Consider the following 19,502-nt stretch of genomic DNA (forward strand, 5'->3'; position numbering starts at 1 on the left):
AAAATAGATGGCATCATGAGGTAGGAAAACTATTTGGATATATTGAAGCAACAACATCAGTCAGGAAGTTAAAGCTTGGTTGCAAATGGGTCTTCCAAATTTACATTTACATTTACGTAATTTAGCAAACGCTCTTATCCAGAGCGACTTAGAAATTGGTGCATTGACCTTATGACATCCAGTGGAACAACCACTTTACAATAGTACATCTATATCTTTTTTTTGGGGGGGGGGAGGGGTTAGAAGGATTACTTTATCCTATCCCAGGTATTCCTTAAAGAGGTGGGGTTTCAGGTGTCTCCGGGAGGTGGTGATTGACAAATGGACAATGACCCCAAACATACTTCCAAAGTTGTGGCAAAATGGCTTTAGGACAACAAAGTCAAGGTATTGGAGTGGCCATCACAAAGCCCTGACCTCAATCCCATAGAAAATGTGTGGGCAGAACTGAAAAAGCGTGTGCGAGCAAGGAGGCCTACAAACCTGACTCAGTTACACCAGCTCTGTCAGGAGGAATATTTATTAATATGCTGTAATTTTCAAATGCCTATAGAAACCTGCTTGCTCTAATCCCTTGTAATTACAGCAAAATACTGTAGAAATAATTTTCTTACAGTTTATAGTCACTTTTACTGTATTGCACTGTGTTTCATTGCTCTGGCATGGAGTTACCGTGAATATCTTAGTATTGTATTGGCACTATCCAGAGACCATCAGACATATATCATAAGATATCTTGTTGTAATTACAAATATTTTGAAGACCTGAACTACAACTACATTTTAAGTAACGGTTACAAAGAAGTTTTACTTGCTGTGACTGCGATATGTGTTTTTTTTCATCAACCTTGGTTGAATGCACTGACTAAGTTGTTAAGGACAAGAGCGCCCGCTAAATGTAATATAAAAATCTAAACTTGCAAAGAACACTGGGTAATATGTCGCTGCATGTGTAATTCCAGCTATATTCTGTAAATTTGATTACAGTAAAAATGTTGGTTCCGTAAAATTGATTACCTTAAAATGGATTACAGTAGCAATACTGTATAATAAATTAGAGTAACTTTCTGGCCAATTGCTGACAGTAAGTTACTGTACGTTTTACAGTAAATGTTTTACATTGTCGATATGTACTTGTATACTGTTATCTGTAGGTATGACAACACCTCATATAAATGGATATAGACAAAGAGTGAGGAGAGCCAAAAAGAGAGAGTGAAGAGAAAGTAGATGAGGGGGAGAGAGAGTGATGGAAGTTTCAAGAGAAACAGAGAGAGAGGAGTTGGGGAGTTGCAGGGGGGTGGGGAGAGATATGGAAATGGAGAGTTCGACATGGTCCTGGTCCCTGTCACCCAGGAAAGGTGAACATGCTCCATCTGCTCAGGACAGAGAGAGGGATGGAATGGGTCATATGGCCACAGGACAAGTCTCACAGTGTACCTATCAAATCAGAACAACAACTGTTTGGAAACAATGTAATAACAAAGATATTATAAAGCAATAGTTGTTCTCTATAATAAGTATGGTTGTCTGGTTGTGTCATTTTTATGAGTGAAAACTGATAGAAAAATGATAAAATCCTTCATTTATCCCCTCATAAAAATGGAGAAGGTGATTTCAATGCCAAGTCTTGGGGAGCAGCTCTTAAAAAATACCTTTTATATGTTCAAAACTGTCATTTCAGACATTCTTCTAGACAACCTTCACACCTGAATCATCTTTGTCTTGGATCAGGCGATCTCAAGACCGACTTAAGGATTCAGGCAAAAAATAAATGTTGTTGAACCAAGATCGATTGAATTGTCCTCTCTCTCTCTCTCTCTCTCTCTCTCTCTCTCTCTCTCTCTCTCTCTCTCTCTCTCTCTCTCTCTCACCATCCTCCCTCTGTCTCTCTCTCTCACCATCCTCCCTCTGTCTCTCTCTCTCACCATCCTCTCTCTGTCTCTCAGAGCCATCTCACCCCTGTAGGAGCCCAGAGGGCTTTAGTACCCCATCCCAACACTGACCACTCGGATTAATGGCTGTTTTGGCAACAAATGAGCTCATGGCTAATTGGCTGAGCTGATGTTTCCTGCTGAATGCTACCTGGTTCCATTGTGGCCGGCGTCATGGCTGGCCGCTTCCAGCCGAGGCTCAGGCTGGTAATTGAGCAGTCGTTTAACCGTGCAGTGGTGGGGAAGTTAGAGGAAGAACCTCAGCCTGTCATTTGGATAAAATGATAATGGAAGATAATGAAATTACAGCTTTTTAGTGTTGGAAGTGCATAATCCTTTCTTGAAAAAGTTAAGTTCAAGAAACTGAATTTACCAGATCAGGGTTTACTTGTACATTTCTACAGTAGGGGCATAGAGCTCTGCATACAGTATTCCCAGAAGCCTCTTTGTGCTAGGTGAAAGGATTTCCTTGGCAGCCATGAAGTGTTACAGCTTGACGCACCATTTACCCTGAGATCAAATCAAACGTTATTAGTCACATGCTTCGTAAACAACAGGTGGGGAGTAACAGTGAGATGCTTACTTACGGGCACTTCCCAACAATGCAGAGTAAAATAAGAGAAATAACAGAAAAGTAAAAAAACACGTAACTTGCCTATATACATGGGGTACCAGTACCTTGTCGATGTGCAGGGCTACGAGCTAATTCAGGTAGATATGTACATATAAGTAGGAAGAGAGTGACGGATAGTAAACAGTAGCAGCAGCGTATGTGATGAGTCAAATTTACTGCAAAAAGGTTCAATACAGATAGTCCAGGTAGCTATTGGTTAACTATTTAACTAACTATTTAGCAGTTTTATGGCTTGGGGGTAGAAGATGTTCAGGATCCTGCTGGTTCCAGACTTGGTGCATCGGTACCGTTTGCCGTGCGGTAGCAGAGAGAACAGTCTATGACTCGGGTGGCTGAAGTCTTTGACAATTTTTAGGGCCTTACTCTGACACCGCCTGTTACTGGGCCGTACTCACTACCCTCTGTAGCGCCTTGCATTCGGACGCCAAGCAGTTGCCATACCAAGCGGTGATGCAGCCAGTCAAGATGCTGTCAATGGTGCAGCTGGCCCATGCCAAATCTTTTCAGCCTTTAGAGGGATGAGGCATTGTTGTGCCCTCTTCATGACTGTGTTGGTGTGTTTGGACCATGATAGATGCTTAGTGATGTGGACGCCGAGGAACTTGAAGCTCTCGACCCGCTCCACCACAGCCTGTTGATGTGAATGGGGGCATGCTCGGCCCTCTGTTTCCTGTAGTCTAGCTCCTTTGTCTTGTCGAGGGAGAGGTTGTTGTCCTGACACTACACTGCCAGGTCTCTGACCTCCCTATAGGCTGTCTCATCGTCGTCGGTGATCAAGCCTAACAACCTCGTGTCGTCATTGCTTTAATGTTAGCAGAGGAGTGTTTTTGGTGGCAGTATTGTCTGTGTGTTAGGTTAGTTAGACCCAAGAGGTAGTGAAGGCTTGATCTGGTCTTGGCACAGAGTTCTACGTTCCATCAGGGCTGTTTCAGGAACAACATAACCTATAGATCCAGTTAGTGTTCTGTTAGAATCCCATGTCTGGTGTGTTTGGGTACAGAGTGTTCCTATTGTAATCATGTTTAATAGAGGAGCTTTTGGGTTCCCTGGCAGTCCTCCTGTGTGGGTAACAATAGCCTCACCCTGGCTGGCCAACACACTTGCAAATATTTTTTATTTTTTATTTCACCTTTATTTAACCAGGTAGGCAAGTTGAGAACAAGTTTTCATTTACAACTGCGACCTGGCCAAGATAAAGCAAAGCAGTTCGACACATATAACAACACAGAGTTACACATGGAGTAAAACAAACATACAGTCAATAATACAGTAGAAAAATAAGTCTATATACAATGTGAGCAAATGAGGTGAGATAATCAGGTGAAATATCAGAACAAGCCGCCTGTAAAAGACCAAAGGAAAGCTGTCAGGAATGGGTACTGCACTCATAAACTCAGCAAAAAAAGAAAGTCCCTTTTTCAGGACCCTGTCTTTCAAAGATCATTCGCAAAAATCCAAATATATTCGCAGATCTTCATTGTAAAGGGTTTAAACACTGTTTCCCATGCTTGTTCAATGAACCATAAACAATTAATGAACATGCACCTGTGGAACGGTCGTTAAGACACTAAGAGCTTACAGACGGTAGGCAATTAAGGTCACAGTTATGAAAACTTAGGACACTAAAGAGGCCTTTCTACTGACTCTGAAAAACACCAAAAGAAAGATGCCCAGGGGCCCTGCTCATCTGCGTGAACGTGCCTTAGGCATGCCTTAGGCATGCTACAAGGAGGCATGAGGACTGCAGATGTGGCCAGGGCAATAAATTGCAATGTCCGAACTGTGAGACACCTAAGACAGCGCTACAGGGAGACAAGACGGAGTGCTGATCGTCCTCGCAGTGGCAGACCACGTGTAACAGACCACGTGTAACAACACCTGTACATGATTGGTACATCCGAACATCACACCTGCGGGACAGGTACAGGATGGCAACAACAACTGCCCGAGTTACACCAGGAACTCACAATCCCTCCATCAGTGCTCAGACTTTCCGCAGTAGGCTGAGAGAGGCTGTACTGAAGGCTTGTAGGCCTGTAGGCCTCACCAGACATCACCGGCAACAACGTCGCCCATGGGCACAAACCCACAGTCGCTGGACCAAACAGGACTGGCAAAAAAAGTGTTCTTCACTTACGAGTCGCGGTTTTGTCTCACCAGGGGTGATGGTCGGATTCATGTTTATTGTCGAAGGAATGAGCGTTACACCGAGGCCTGTACTCTGGAGTGGGATCGATTTGGAGGTGGAGGGTCCGTCATGGTCTGGGGCGGTGTGTCATTTGACTGAGCTTGTTGTCATTGCAATCTCAACGCTGTGCGTTACAGGGAAGACATCCTCCTCCCTCATGTGGTATCCTTCCTGCAGGCTCATCCTGACATGACCCTCAATCATGACAATGCCACCAGCCATACTGCTCGTTCTGTGCGTGATTTCCTGCAAGACAGGAATGTCAGTGTTCTGCCATGGCCAGCGAAGAGCCCGGATCTCAATCCCATTGAGCATGTCTGTGACCGTTTGGATCAGGAGGGTGAGGTCTAGGGCCATTCCCCCCAGAAATGTCTGGGAACTTGCAGGTGCCTTGGTGGATTAGTGGTGTAACATCTCACAGCCAGACCAGGCAAATCTGGTGCAGTCCACGAGGAGATACACTGCAGTATCTAATGCAGCTGGTGGCCACACCAGATACTGACAGTTACTTTTGATTTTGACTCCGCCCTTTGTTCAGGGACACATTATTCAATTTCTGTTAGTCACATGTCTGTGAAACTTGTTCAGTTTATGTCTCAGTTGTTGAATCTTGTTATGTTCATGCAAATATTTACACATGTTAAGTTTGCTGAAAATAAACGCAGTTGACAGTGAGAGGTCGTTTCTTTTTTTTGCTGAGTTTAGAAAAAATGATTCCAAAAGGGTTCTGCGGATGTCCCCGTAGGAGAACCCTTTTTGGTTCCAGGTAGGACCCTTTTGGGTTCCATGTAGATCCCTCTATGGAACGAAAATGGTTCTACGTGGAACCAAAAGGGTTCTACCTAGAACAAAAAAGTGTTCCTCAAACAGTTCTCCCATAGAGACAGCCGAATAACCCTTTTAGGTTCTAGGTAGCACATTTTTTTCTAAGACTGTGAGATGGATGACGGGATATGGATAATGCCATGAATATAGGACCATTTTAAGGAGCACTTGAAGTGGACACTTGGATGTCACCTTTTCAGTACCTTGTTCATCTCATGTATGTTCTCAGTTCCTGTAATCTTTAGGGGGAAGTCTGTCTGTGATGTTTATTAGCTATAATATTAGATGTAAATGGTAGTTTTGTTATTGCCTGATGTTCAGTCCCTGCGCTCTTATTAATTTGAACAATATAATATTCTGTAAGACTGAGAGTTATGAGATAGCAAATGTGAAAGTCTGTCCCTGTTTTCATTGGCAGGTTTCCCTATCCAAATACATGCTGTCATCAGAATGGTTGAGAAAAATGCCATTGCTCTAATTTGCCGTAATTTCCCACTAAACTATTTAGTGGAGTTCTTATCACATGGGAAAGAATGTGTTTATACCAGATGATAGCAGGCCACAAATGTATTGATATTCCGTAGAAACGATTCTAAAATAATACTCGCGAACGGAACTAAGAATGTTTGATCGCATAGAAAAGTGTGATATATCAAACAATCTTATGAGCGTCAAACACACGCCGGTAGTAGAAAACCATTGATAAATACCAAATGTTCTTAGCCTCAGTGTTTGCAACACCTGCTCGTCGAACATCTCATTCCAAAATCATGGGCATTAATATGGAGTTGGTCCTCGCTTTGCTGCTATAACAGCCTCCACTCTTCTGGGAAGGCTTTCCACTAGATGTTAGAACATAGCTGAGGAGACTTGCTTCCATTCTCCCACAAGAGCATTAGTGAGGTCGGGCATTGATGTTGGGTGATTAGGCCTGACTCGCAGTCGGCCTTCCAATTCATCCCAAAGGTGGGGTTGATTGGGTTGAGGTCAGGGCTCTGTGCAAGCCAGTCAATTTCTTCTACACCAATCTTGACAAACCATTTCTGTATGGACCTGGCTTTGTGCCCGGGGGCATTGTCATGCTGAAACAGGAAAGGTCCTTCCCCAAACTGTTGCTACAAATTTGGAAGCACAGAATCATCAGAATCGATTCTCTACACTCTGAGTGCTTGTTTTGTCACATAACCTGAAATTAGGCGAAGTATTATAATTTTAGCAACCAGGAAATGGTGGAGCAATTCTTACATATTGCATCTTTAAGTGAGTGGAAGCGTTTTCTGTTCACATAGTTGAACTAGTTTTGGGAAGGTCCTTTTATGGCGATGTGGGTTCCGTCTGTTGCTCCATTCGTATTTTGAACCCTGATGGCAAAAAAAAACCCTATAGACTTCAACCTGTTGTGTGATGGAAATTGTATGTAACTGGTCACTTTGCTAATGATTACATCCAAAACATTGACTCATCGAGGCCTGTGAGATGCCCACTGAAAAGTGCCCGTTGCCAAAAACCAGAGGGTGGATAGCACTTGGATGTGTACCGGAATGGCATGTGTTTGCCTTTCTAAAGTAGGTATTAAATCCTCGCAAAAATCCTATAAGATTGGTTTTGTAAAACGATATCTGATGAGCCAATCTACTTTCTACAAAACAGTCCCACCTGTCTCTAAAAACATGTTTTCTGCTAAATGCAGCTTATGCCAAATCTGTCAACAGAGCAAGATCAGCCATCTCTCATTTGATTTTCCAGTATCTTGTAGAGTATTTCACACGTGCCTCCAATTTAACAAATTACTTCACTTTATGTGGATTATTAGAATAACAAATGCACTGATATGGTCAAATTATATGATATAGCCTTTCAAGATGTGTTGCATGAATTTACAGTGGAAATACAATTAAATCGATTTTAATTTTAATTATTACTCTCACAATTTCACAAATTTTCAACATATACACTGAGTGTACAAAACATTACGAACACTTTCCTAATATTGAGTTGCAACCCCCGTGTGTACATTTATGCACACTCTCAAGCAAACGTTCATATCGAGAAATCTCACAGTTTGCGTGGAAATGATTCACAGAACGTGATGAGTAACTGTCAGTATCTGGTGTGGCCACCACCTACTTACTCATGTCTGACTTATCTCTGTACGCCAATAGACAATGTCATGGGAATTTTCCAGATGTATGTGTTAGAAAATAGACATTCGAAAGATGCAGAATGTTGATCAGAATCACGAAGGACATTTACACATACTCAGAATTTGACTTACTGATATGGTGCTGCTAGCAATAGACATGTAGACACAGAGGAATTTACACAAAGTTTACATACATTATATACAACATTTATGAAATGTTTTGTTGCCTTCTACAAGTTAACAAACAAATACAGTAAACTCACGAGCAGTAACCAAACACCGTGGCTGCCTCACTGGGCGCCAACACCAACAATTTCTGATGTCTCTTCTGCTGTCCATTCTCTCTCTCTCTCTCTCTCTCTCTCTCTCTCTCTCTCTCTCTCTCTCTCTCTCTCTCTCTCCTGTCGCAATAAAACAGTCAAATAGACTGAGGGAGTGCGCATGTATGCGTAGGTTAATGTGTACCTCCATGTCTGTGTGCATTTGTGTGTGTGTGTGTGTGTGTGTGTGTGTGTGTGTGTGTGTGTGTGTGTGTGTGTGTGTGTGTGTGTGTGTGTGTGTGTGTGTGTGTGTGTGTGTGTGTGTGTGTGTGTGTGTGTGTGTGGAGCTGTCACTACTCACTTTCAAATGTTTTATGAAGCACCAACTAAAAGCAATAAAGTCCAACCAGTTTTCAACAGACAGTCAGGTAGGTTTCTATCCTTCTGAGGCAGTTGGAAAAACTGGCAGAATACTCTCCCGTGTTGTATTTTTGGAACCACCAGGTTGCATAATAAACAGAAACACTGGGTTCTGGATTTCTCAAATCAAGCCCTAGTCCAATAGCTGGACAGTGGCCATGGCATGGCCCCCTCTCCCAGTACCTGCTCGGTAATATCGGTGGTGTTGGCGATGCCGGGATTGACATGAATTGTGCGAACATTCTGATCCTCTTATTCTCATGTGTTTACGGGCAGACTGGCTGATTACATGGATGTTTACTTGGCAGCTTGTTGCCTCAGCAGAGAGAGGAAAATGTTTCCAACCATACCCATGTGATTCAAAGCCTCTGGACTGATGGGAGCTCTCGTCCCCTCTGACTTGTGTAACTGTTCTGGGTTATCAATCACTGTCTGATGTAAACCAACCGTCCACAATACAACAACGATGTGATTGGTTCAGATCTCTGAAATACAAAAATAGCCCCTGTCCCTCCCTAGGAAGGAATCCCCTTGATGATTCTGATGATGGCGCATCCAACATAATGCTCTAAATATAATTGTACTAAATGAACATACATTTTAATGTGTTTGTGACAGATTTGAAGACACAACTCTGAGGCACGAATGTACGTAGGTGGAGAATGTCAAGCTACAACCTGTGAACAGGTAAGGTTTTTTGTTGTTGTAATAAAGTCAACAGTAACATTTCACCAAAATAACTGGAAGCCTTGTGCCTTTTATGGTTGAGATGTTTGTTTGAGGCAAAATATTATTTCACACTCAAAGTTGCCAGACACTGTTCAACTGGTGACTGAAATGTAAATGCAAACTGGTGAAAAGTTAAAATACCTTTATTAATTTGGCATATCTACGCTATAGTATAAAAACAGTCAGTGCTCTGGCACACATACACATTTCTGTGTCACTTTCATCAGCATGTGTCCATGGGTTCAAATCTAGCCTCATTTCAATGCTTAAAAACAACACATTCCCCCGTCAGTCAAAGTGATATTTGGCCTGTGTCAAAAAAGCTAGAGAGTGGAATATGAATGTGTGTGCGTGTGTTTGTCCCATGTGTGTGCGCGCCCATGCCTTACTGTGTGTGTGTGTGGGTGCGTGTTTGTCCCCTGTGAAAACAAGTAAGTGGAATATGAATAGCCCTCCTCGGTGTCATTCACACAGTTTCAGAACTGCATTGAAAACCATTAGGTACCAGACACATTTCTCTTCAACTTAAAGTGCCAACTTACACCAAGTTCCCATTACATCAAATATTTAAAGGGAATGTTTAATAAGTGTTTATTTTATTTCTAACATCAATTATTTTGCATGTTCAACCAAATAATGGAGTTGCTTGAGAACGTGACTAATGTCAATATGATATAACAGCAGCTCGTAGTATGCGATTACGTTTTAGTAGTTGTTTGACATTTACTAAGTTGTGCTTTCTCTGACATCTCACAGACAAGCACATGAGGCCTTGTCCATGTCAGGGTTTTGCGGCAGCAGCCTTGTTTTCAAACCGCTTGGCGTCAGGAGAACTATAACATCTAACTAGCTAGAGTGAAACAGCCCTCTGCTTTTTGTACGTCTATTTTTGTTAGCATTTTTCTCATTCTATTTCCTGGAAAGATGCTTCGATGTTAAGGTCAGACGGCATGCATTATGAAACACACACACACACACACACACATACAATCAGGTGATAGGGCAGCTTAGTGTGTGTATCTTCATGTCTGTATTTTGTGCGTATCGTACTTCTTTATTGTAGCCTGTGTATTAGAGCAGCATACTAGTGTTTTGGGGGGATCATGGCTTCCATCAAAGCCTCTCCAGGACATGGAGAGGTTAATGTGTTGTCCTAAAAGGGGATTAGCCCATGTGGCACTTCCTTTAGGTCAAAAGTCACCACAGAGGTCAATCTAAGGTCACAGATCTCGTTTTAGTTCCAAGAGCTGTGATATAGTAATGACGCTATATGAGCACACTGCAGCTGCAATGCATAGAAACTGGATTTCTATGCTGTGGGCATGTGTGCAGAATTGAAACAAACCCAACCTTCATTTATGTTGTGATGCAGTCACTACCACAAATCTCACCAAACTCAGTTTTGGACGACACTGACTTTATGACCAAAATGATCCTATTTACTGTTTCTGACTCATATCGATGCCACATATTTTTTTTTTTAAATGACAAGTTGGTTTAAGGGCAATTGCTTTGTTGTTTGGGAAAATCTTTTTTCTTCCGAGGTTCATAAAAACGTCAGTAAAGCTTGTCAGAACTCTCCTTGACAAGAGTTACTGTAAAAAGCTTTCTGGTCTGAGTTCTCAGTCATATCTGAGATGCTGAAAAGAGATTGACTTGTTTACCATTTCATAGGAGAAATATAGGTGCATATAAATAGGAATGATTTGTGGCCTTGCATGAGCTCCTGCGTGGAGAACGGGTCTTTATTTAGGATTAATGATGAAAGCCTAGACTCCACTCAACACAAGCTAAATAAATATCTGGAACATTTTTGTTCCAGGGAAACATATTATCTATAGCCTACCAGTCACACACATGCACAGAGATACAATACATGTTATAGTTATGATGTTACAGGCAATACAAAATGATGATCTTGGGCACTGCACATATATTAGGAATCTAAAGAGAAGTTACATTTTTCCGACCCATGTAATTTACTGGTTCATCTCCAGTCTCTAACCTGTTGCTCTATGAACTCTTGTCTATGGAAAAGATACAAGATACAAGATGTGGATCCTCATAAACATGTGTTATAGCAGGGTAATGAAGATCAGGTGGAAGAGGAAAGCTTTGTACTGTAGAAGACAGTAGAGTTGGATGAGGGTTCTCTCCATAAATTATCCCCAGAGGGGGAAGTCATAGGAGTTCAGAAGAGGAGAGAACAGGGAGTCAGAGCACAGAAACACCTGGAGAGAAGAGAGAAGAGACTGCACTGCACACAGTCTGTGTAGTCTAAGTTGTAGTGTTAATTGTCATAGATTAAGATAGGACTAGTCTACTTGCTGGATGTATCGGTTGGTAGGCTATACCTAAAGAGCAATTGATTGTATGAACAGTTTTTTTCATCAGTTTGTGCATTCAGTTTCTATACAGTTTGTTCCCCTGCTGGTGAAAGTGGTGGGCTATATTTAGATTCAAAATCACAGTCAGATGTGCAGTAAAGCTGTAAGTGTTGTCACGTTTCATGACCTTTGATTTAGCTCCCACCATGACCTCTTACCTCTAACCTTCATCGTTTGTCGTTATGACCCTCACTTAACTGGACCACATAGATGAAAGGGGGTTTCCACAGTCTCTTGTTTATGGATAATCTTTTCATTTTTCAACTTTCCCCTTTAAAGTGACAAGCTCTTAGGTCCAGATAACAAAAGTTGAAAGGGCTTTGTCATTAAATAGGCCATTTGGCATAGAATCTGTCAATTTCCCCCTTCTTTTTTTATCTGTCCACGCCTCTGGATGATCTTCGTGCGTCAGGGGGTGTCTGGGCGAAACCCTGCCCACCCACGAGGCCCTGCGGGTGGGGAGAATCTGTGGCTGTTGTCTCCCCTCTGGATCTTTTAGTGTTCCCCATGTAAACAGCCTCCCTACAGGCCCAGAGACATGGAAAACTGACTGTTATTATTACAGCAGATGACAAACCCATTCACTTCTGAAGAACTTCAAATTTAGATTGTGAATACTCTCTCTCTTTTTCTCTCTTCCCCTCTCTCTGTACAACACTGAATTATTAGGAGGATTATGAATAACTTTTCAGCAGTGGAAAAAGGGAGTCATGGCCAAAACAGAGTCATCATCATTGAAGTAGAGCACAGCCTGAGAAGACCAGAAAAAGGTGTACCGGTCGCCCTGTCTGTCTGTGTGCTGCGCTTCGGTTCAACGGATGCTCTACTGTCGCTACAACAACCGGACAGTTGACTAATTGTCATGGAATCTCCTCCAGTTTCCTTTTAATAAACGGTCATTGCATTGTGTAAGTGTTATTACTTTACCTAACATTGTGTACTTGTTTGCCATCTCGATAATGGGTAGCACCTTCGGTTAGTTGAGGTGTTCTTGGAGGAACCTTTAATGGTTAATTGTAGCAACAGGTTCCTGGAGGAACCCTGGAGTGGAGGCTTTAAGGCTTTAAGATATACCTTTTTTTGGCCTCCCGTTAGAGTAAATGTTATTCCTGTTTATCTGTTGTATTGTTATCACATGTTGAACCCTTACTGTTTTGTAGCTTCAAAGAGGCTAACAGAGGTGTATGAGTTCTTCAAGAGCCTATGAAAATCCCAAAGTTTGAATAGTTACAACTTTATTACTATACAGTATGTAATCAGCCATGTTAATAGTATATTAGAATATGTAATATGCATAAATATTCAAGGAAAGTTTACCTTTGTGGTGTACAAACTTAACATGATGAACAGGAATGACATTTACGCTAACGGGTGGGCAAAAATAACTATCTGAAAGCCACGCCTCCAATCTAATATATCGTAGAGGTCTGCCACCTCTACAATATATTATTAAAAAGGTTCAAAATTGAACCCCTCCCATCACAAAAAGGTTCCGGTTTGAACTATTACACAGGGGTTACTTGAAGACCCTTTTCAAAGGGTTTCCTCAAGGAACCCTTTTTTTTGGTACTTTTAACCCTTTTTCTCCCCAATTGTTAATTACAGCCTTCTCCCATCGCTGCAACTCCCATATGGAAGCCGCACTGCTTCTTGACACACTGCTCGGTTAACCTGGAAGCCAGCAGCAACAATGTATCTGAGGAAACACTGTCCGCTAAAGGCCGATGGGGCAAGGAAATCCCGGCTGGTCAAACCCTCCCTTAACCCAGATGACACTGGGCCAATTGTGCGCCGCCTCACGGGTCTCCCAGTCACGGTCAGCTGTGACACAGCCTGGGATCGAACCCGGGTCTGTAGTAACGCCTCAAGCACGGCAATGCAGTGCCTTAGACCGCTGCGCCACTCGGGTGGCTCAAGGAACCTTTTTGAACTGGAAATAAAATAAAATGTTATTTCTCACATGCTTCGTAAACAACAGGTTTAGACTAACAGTGAAATGCTTTCTTACTGGCCCTTCCCAACAATACAGAGAGAAAAAAATAGAACTAATATGAAACATAAAAAATAACAACACTAGAAATAAATGCACAGTGAGTAATGATAACTTTCATTGGGGTTCTTAAGACAAAGTGTCACGTTCGTCATAGGAAGGAGACCAAGGCGCAGCGGGGGTATCGTTCCACATTTTTTATTTTAATGTGAAACTTAGCAAAACAAACAATAAACTACAAACAAAACACAAACCGTGACGACAGAGGTGCAACATGCACTAACTTAAAATAATCTCCCACAAACACAGGTGGGAAAAACAACTACTTAAATATGATCCCCAAGTAGAGACAACGATGACAACGATTGGGGATCATACAAAAACCCCAATATAGAAAAAAGAAACTAGACCCAAACAACATAGAACTAAATAAACTAGATAAACCCCCCCAGTCACGCCCTGACCTACTTTACCATAGAAAATAAGAGCTCTCTATGGTCAGGACGTGACACAAAGCTACAGCGCAGTCCTTCCTCATAGGGGTCTCCTGCTAGTACACACACACGCACACACACATACACGTATACACACATACACTCTTCCTCCCTTCTACCACTGTATTTACCCACCAAAGATAAATGACCATAACATTAGCGAGGTCAATACAGGTATTTAATGTATTCTGTACAGTAGATGCTGTTCAGAAGTTAACAGACAGTTTGACATGGTTCCCATGACAGAGGTCGTCTCTCTGTTGCAGTGGGCGTTCCTTGCTACTGCTCTTTATTTTAGACCCAAAGCTCATGGGAAAGCTATTTCTATCTTCTGTCCTCCCAGGCTCAGAAAACAGCTAGTGCCCGTGCTTTATTAACAGGTGCAATGTGACCAAGGCCCAACGATGTGTTTGTGATTCTCGGCATAGCAACTAAATAATAGTTTTATTTGTGTTGTGTTTTTCGAAAATGACGCTCTAATATAAATACTGACATCATATAACATTTGAATAATACACCACATTTGTTTGCTTCTTTGGAAATTAAAATTGTAAGTAATCCTCAATCATTAAACACACACATCAAAAGACATATTGCTAATCTTATAAACATACTTTGATAGGAGGCTGACCTTTTGTATATTGTTTATAAACTGCTAGACTAAACAGATCGAGAGGGAAAGAGAGAGTGTGATGGGTATTGAGGAGAAAGCAGATGAAGGAGTGAATAAGAGTGTGAGAGGTGGGAGACGTAGAAATGTAAGTAAATGAAGTATTTAGGGACAGTGATGTGGGTGTGTAAGAGAGAAAATATTTGAACCCATCCACACCATCCATAATGACAAAGTGCAAACATGTTTTTCGAAATGTTTGCTAATTTATTGAAATGAAGTACAGAAATATCTAATTTACTTAAGTATTCACATCCCTGAGTCAATACATGTTAGAATCACATTTTGCAGCGATTAGAGCTGCGAGTCTTTCTGGGTAAGTATCTAAGAGCTTTGCACACCAGGATTGTACATATTTGCACATTATTCTTTTTAAAAATCTTCAAGCTCTGTCAAGTTGGTTGTTGATCATTGCTAGACAACCATTTTCAAGTCTTGCCATATTGGAACATTCAATGTTGTCTTAGTAAGCAAATCCTTGGCCTTGTGTTTTTGGTTATTGTCCTGCCGAAATGTGAATTTGTCTCCCAGTATCTGTTGGAAAGCAGACTGAACCTGGTTTTTCAGTAAGTTTTTGCCTGTGCTTAGCTCTATTCCGTTTTCCTTTTTATCCTAAAATACTCCCTAGTCCTTTTTGATGACAAGCATATCCATAACATGATGCATTCACCACCATGCTTGAAAATATGAAGTGTGGTACTCAGTGATGTGTTGTTTTGGATTTGCCCCTAACATTTCTTTACCTTATTCTTTGCAGTTTTACTTTAGTGCCTTATTGCAAACAGGATGCATGCTATAGAATATGTGTACTCTGTACAGGCTTCCTTCTTTTCACTCTGTCATTTAGGTTAGTATTGTGGAGTAACTGCATTGTCTGTAACTGTTTTAAAGTCACCATTGGCTTCATGGTGAAATCCCTGAGCGGTTTCTTTCCTCTGCGCCAACTGAGTTAGGAAGGACGCCTGTATCTTTGTAGTGACTGCGTGTATTAATACACTATCCAAAGTGTAATTAATAACTTCACCTTTGTCAGCGGGATAGTCAGTTTCTGCTTTTGTTTATTTTACTCATATACCAATAGGTGCCCTTCTTTGCGAGGCATTGGAAAACCTCCCTGGTCTTTGTGATTGAATCTGTGTTTTAAATTCACTGCTCGACTGAGGAACCTTACAGATAATTGTATGTGTGGGGTACAGAGATGAGGTAGTCATTCATAAATCATGCTAAACACTATTATTGCACAAAGAGTGAGTCCATGCAACTTATTATGTGACTTGTTAAGCAAATTTTTACTTCTAAACTTATTTACTGTATGCTTGCCATAACAAATGGGTTGAATTGACTCATTTATAAAAATGTCTAAAAACATAATTCCACTATTATTGTGTGTAGACCAGTAAAACAACATCTCAATTTAATCAATTTTAAGTTCAGGCTGTAACACAACAAAATGTGGAAAAAGTCAAGGGCTGTTAATACTTTCTGAAGTCACTGTACCTGTATATAGAGAAAGAGATGGAGATGATAGAAAGAGAGAGGGGGGGAGATCTCTGGGAGTAGGGTGACCCTTGTGACTCTCCCTGCCCCTTTCTTTGTGTTTCCCACACAGTCTGACATGGCGAGGTCTAAATCCACGCTAGCACATTCTCATACAGGGCTCCCTCCCGCCTTAATACACGTCTTCTATGACTTATGATTCATAGCTCAGTGAAGGGCTCAGTATTTGCTTATGATATTACTAAACTGGACGTGGCACATTCACCAAACTGAAAGATCACTCAAAACAAGGAGGAACTACAGTTACTTCCCTTCTGACTGGAACAAAGGGTGGATGTGCTGAACATTTCGCTTTCAGATATGACTAGTTATTGGTCGATTGATCAGTAATTGATATTGATACAGTTATCGATATTGATGCTATTATTGTTACTAATATAATACATCACTCTCAGATAAATATAGGAGCATATATGTTGTTAATTTGCACTCGGAACATATACAATGTACATATACAGTACACACATATAGAGTATAGACAATTTGTCATAACTTCAAGCATTTTGTTTGTTATCAGATAATTCCCACAGCCATAAACCCCCCAATACATGTTACATTTAGCCATGGCGATCGTGAAGAGCGATGGTGATCGTGAAGAGGTTCCTGAACATGTTTTCATCCACTCACTATTAGCATTGTTACATCCATCTTGTACGACAACTGAGAACCACAGTCATTTTGTCCCACAGAGAAGACAGGCAGGATGACGTACACCATCTTCTGCATTACGGGCCTGCTACACCGGATGCGTAACTTTTCCTAGTATGAGATGCTCCTATTCATTTCAATGGAAGCACCAGGTTTGCGAGAGGCTCGCCCTGCTTGAGCGCACAATTAGGCTGTGGTTCTATTTTCAAGATTTCAATAAGTAGCTCCCGCCCCGAGAAACACAGGAGGTTGGTGGCACCTTTAATTGGGGAGGACGGGCTCATAGTAATGGCTGGATCGGTATAAATGGAATGGTATTGAACTCATCAAACACATGGTTTTAATTTGTTTAATTCCATTCACTCCATTCAGCAGCCTCCTATGCTGACAGCAATAGGATAAAGTGGCAAAAAGTGACAATTCCAGTATAGCAGCAAAAAAAAAAAAAATGCTTTGTCTACACCTTGATGTAATCCTATGTAACAGACATTCAGGGCAGTTTGTGCCCTGGCATTCTAGCATTGGTATCTTGGCATGTTGGCAATGTCCCCATCCTGTGGGTCGGTCTGGGTCTCTTTGTCCCTCAGGACCTCCAGAGAACGCTGGTCTGCCTTGTTTCCCATCTGATGGTCCACAAACAGACACGACGGGCCGGGTACAGCAGCAGAGCAGCCAATAGCCAAAGATTGTCCCTACAGCTGCTGCTAAGTACATCAGGGTCTCTTACTACAGGCTGGCTGGATGGAATCTACACACACACACACACACACACACACACACACACACACACACACACACACACACACACACACACACACACACACACACACACACACACACACACAGAGTCTTTCTATGGGATTTCCCCTCAGTCCAGTCCAGCTACCCTCCCCCTTTCCACCCCATACCCCCTATATGGCCTCTTGTTTTGGACTGGTCCCAGAGGCATTTTGTTTAGGTTTTTTTTTAGGGTCGCCACTCAATCCCACAGTGAGAGACTCTCCTCTACTGTAGCTCTGCCGTCAACCAATAGAAGCATGTAAACAGACAGTGTGAAGGGTCACGTGGAGTGAGTTGTTGAACGGCAGATAGATTTAAGGGGACGATATTTAACGAGGTGATTCATGTGTCCCTAGTCTCTTGTACCCCTATGACCCATTTTCTTGATGGGAACAGGCCGATGGGATTTCCCATACTACAACCGTTTATGGGATAAGATAAGGGAATACTAATGTCCCTTATCAACCTCAATCTTTTCCAGTCTCGATACTTCACCCCCTTGTCTCATTTGTGTGGCCCTGTTAAGCTTTTTATATATGATCTCTCGTGTTTCTCTCATGAATTATATAATATGAACATTCAACAGTACAGTAACTCCAGCACAGTCAGAATAGGGGATAGGTCTATATTTCTGTGTTTTGCAGGCCATAGCTGGAACGGTTCGGCATAGCTTCAGAGCCTCTGTGACTCATACATCAACATCAGAATCAGACAACTTTGCCACGCAGCAAATTGTAGCACAAATCACAGCAGCGTGTCATTAGTGCAAATCAGTGGTTAACCACTGGGTCCAAGGGACTCCTCTGAGCGCACACACACACAAACACACACACACACACACTGGAACCCTTCACAGTGTTTCTGGTCCAACTAGACTCCTGAAGAGGGGAGAGAGAGGGAAAGAGCGAGAAAAACCAGCTAGCTGAGAGAGAGGAAGGTATGTGGGTACAGGAACACGGTGTGATTCCTCACTCTGCTCCCTGACTCCTGCTCCGCTCCAGCCCTACTGGCTCCCTTGCTCTGTGGCTCTGTGTTTCCGGGGATCTGGGGATGGGAGTAGAGTGGGATATGGGATACACTGTTCCCAACCCAGGATCCGGGGCAGGAAACCTCCCCTGCATTTCTTGGCCATCCTGGCCGATCCGTGTGTCTGGCATGGAGGCCCCCCCTCCTTCCTCCCCACCTCCATTCCTCCATATCTGGCCCCCATCCTCTCATCTGTGTCAGAAAACACGTCTAGTCTCTGTCGTCGGGTCCTGACCTGACCAGTGTTTTCACCCCTCAAGCATGGAGACAGTGATTAGGCCAAGAAGAGATGGAAAGGGAGGAAAGATACAGAGAAAGAAAGAAGGAGAGAACCAGAGAGAGCGAAAGAGAGAAACCGAGAGACACAGAGAGAAATCCTAACATTGGATCTAACATACTCATCAGTCTCGGCTAGCTTGCAGGAGATGGCCAATCTTAACTTTCTTTCGGAACAGAGTGTGCTGTGGTATGCTTGCCTGATGTCAGTCAGTCCCCATAAGAAAGCTGTGTAGAACACTCTAGATACTAGATAACGTATGAATGTTCTTACCGTAGAGCAAAGAGAGGATTTCAGAAATTGGGATTTCTGTTCTTCATTCCCACGTGAACATGAGCAGTGTCTCAGACACGCGTCATACTCACCCAGTAGAGGACAGGAGTTACAGTAGGGGTTACAGTAGAGGTCACAGTGATAGTAACGTACAGTATGTGCTCCCCCACACAAATGCATTCAGGTCAGAGTCAGATCCACTTATTTGTTTGACCAAATGTCCTCATAAAACCTAATCTTGGTAACTAACTCACTGAAAACCCATAGG

The 19,502-nt window shown here is 42.2% G+C and overlaps 1 protein-coding gene across 6 annotated transcripts in view; it reads left to right on the forward strand.

Moving 5' to 3' along the window:
* myocd (myocardin) overlaps window positions 1–19,502 on the forward strand; it is a 137,430-nt gene that overhangs the window by 18,406 nt on the left and 99,522 nt on the right. Inside the window, exon 3 of one of the 6 annotated variants that reach the window (XM_014179540.3) lies at window positions 9,022–9,090. The exons of the other annotated variants lie outside the window; for them this stretch is intronic. The gene's annotated coding sequence lies outside the window, so the exon portion shown is untranslated. The remainder of the gene's footprint in view (window positions 1–9,021; window positions 9,091–19,502) is intronic. 6 annotated transcript variants of the gene reach the window in all.

Source organism: Salmo salar, chromosome 28, assembly GCF_965601325.2.
Source record: "Salmo salar chromosome 28, fSalSal1, whole genome shotgun sequence".
NCBI lineage: Eukaryota > Metazoa > Chordata > Actinopteri > Salmoniformes > Salmonidae > Salmo > Salmo salar.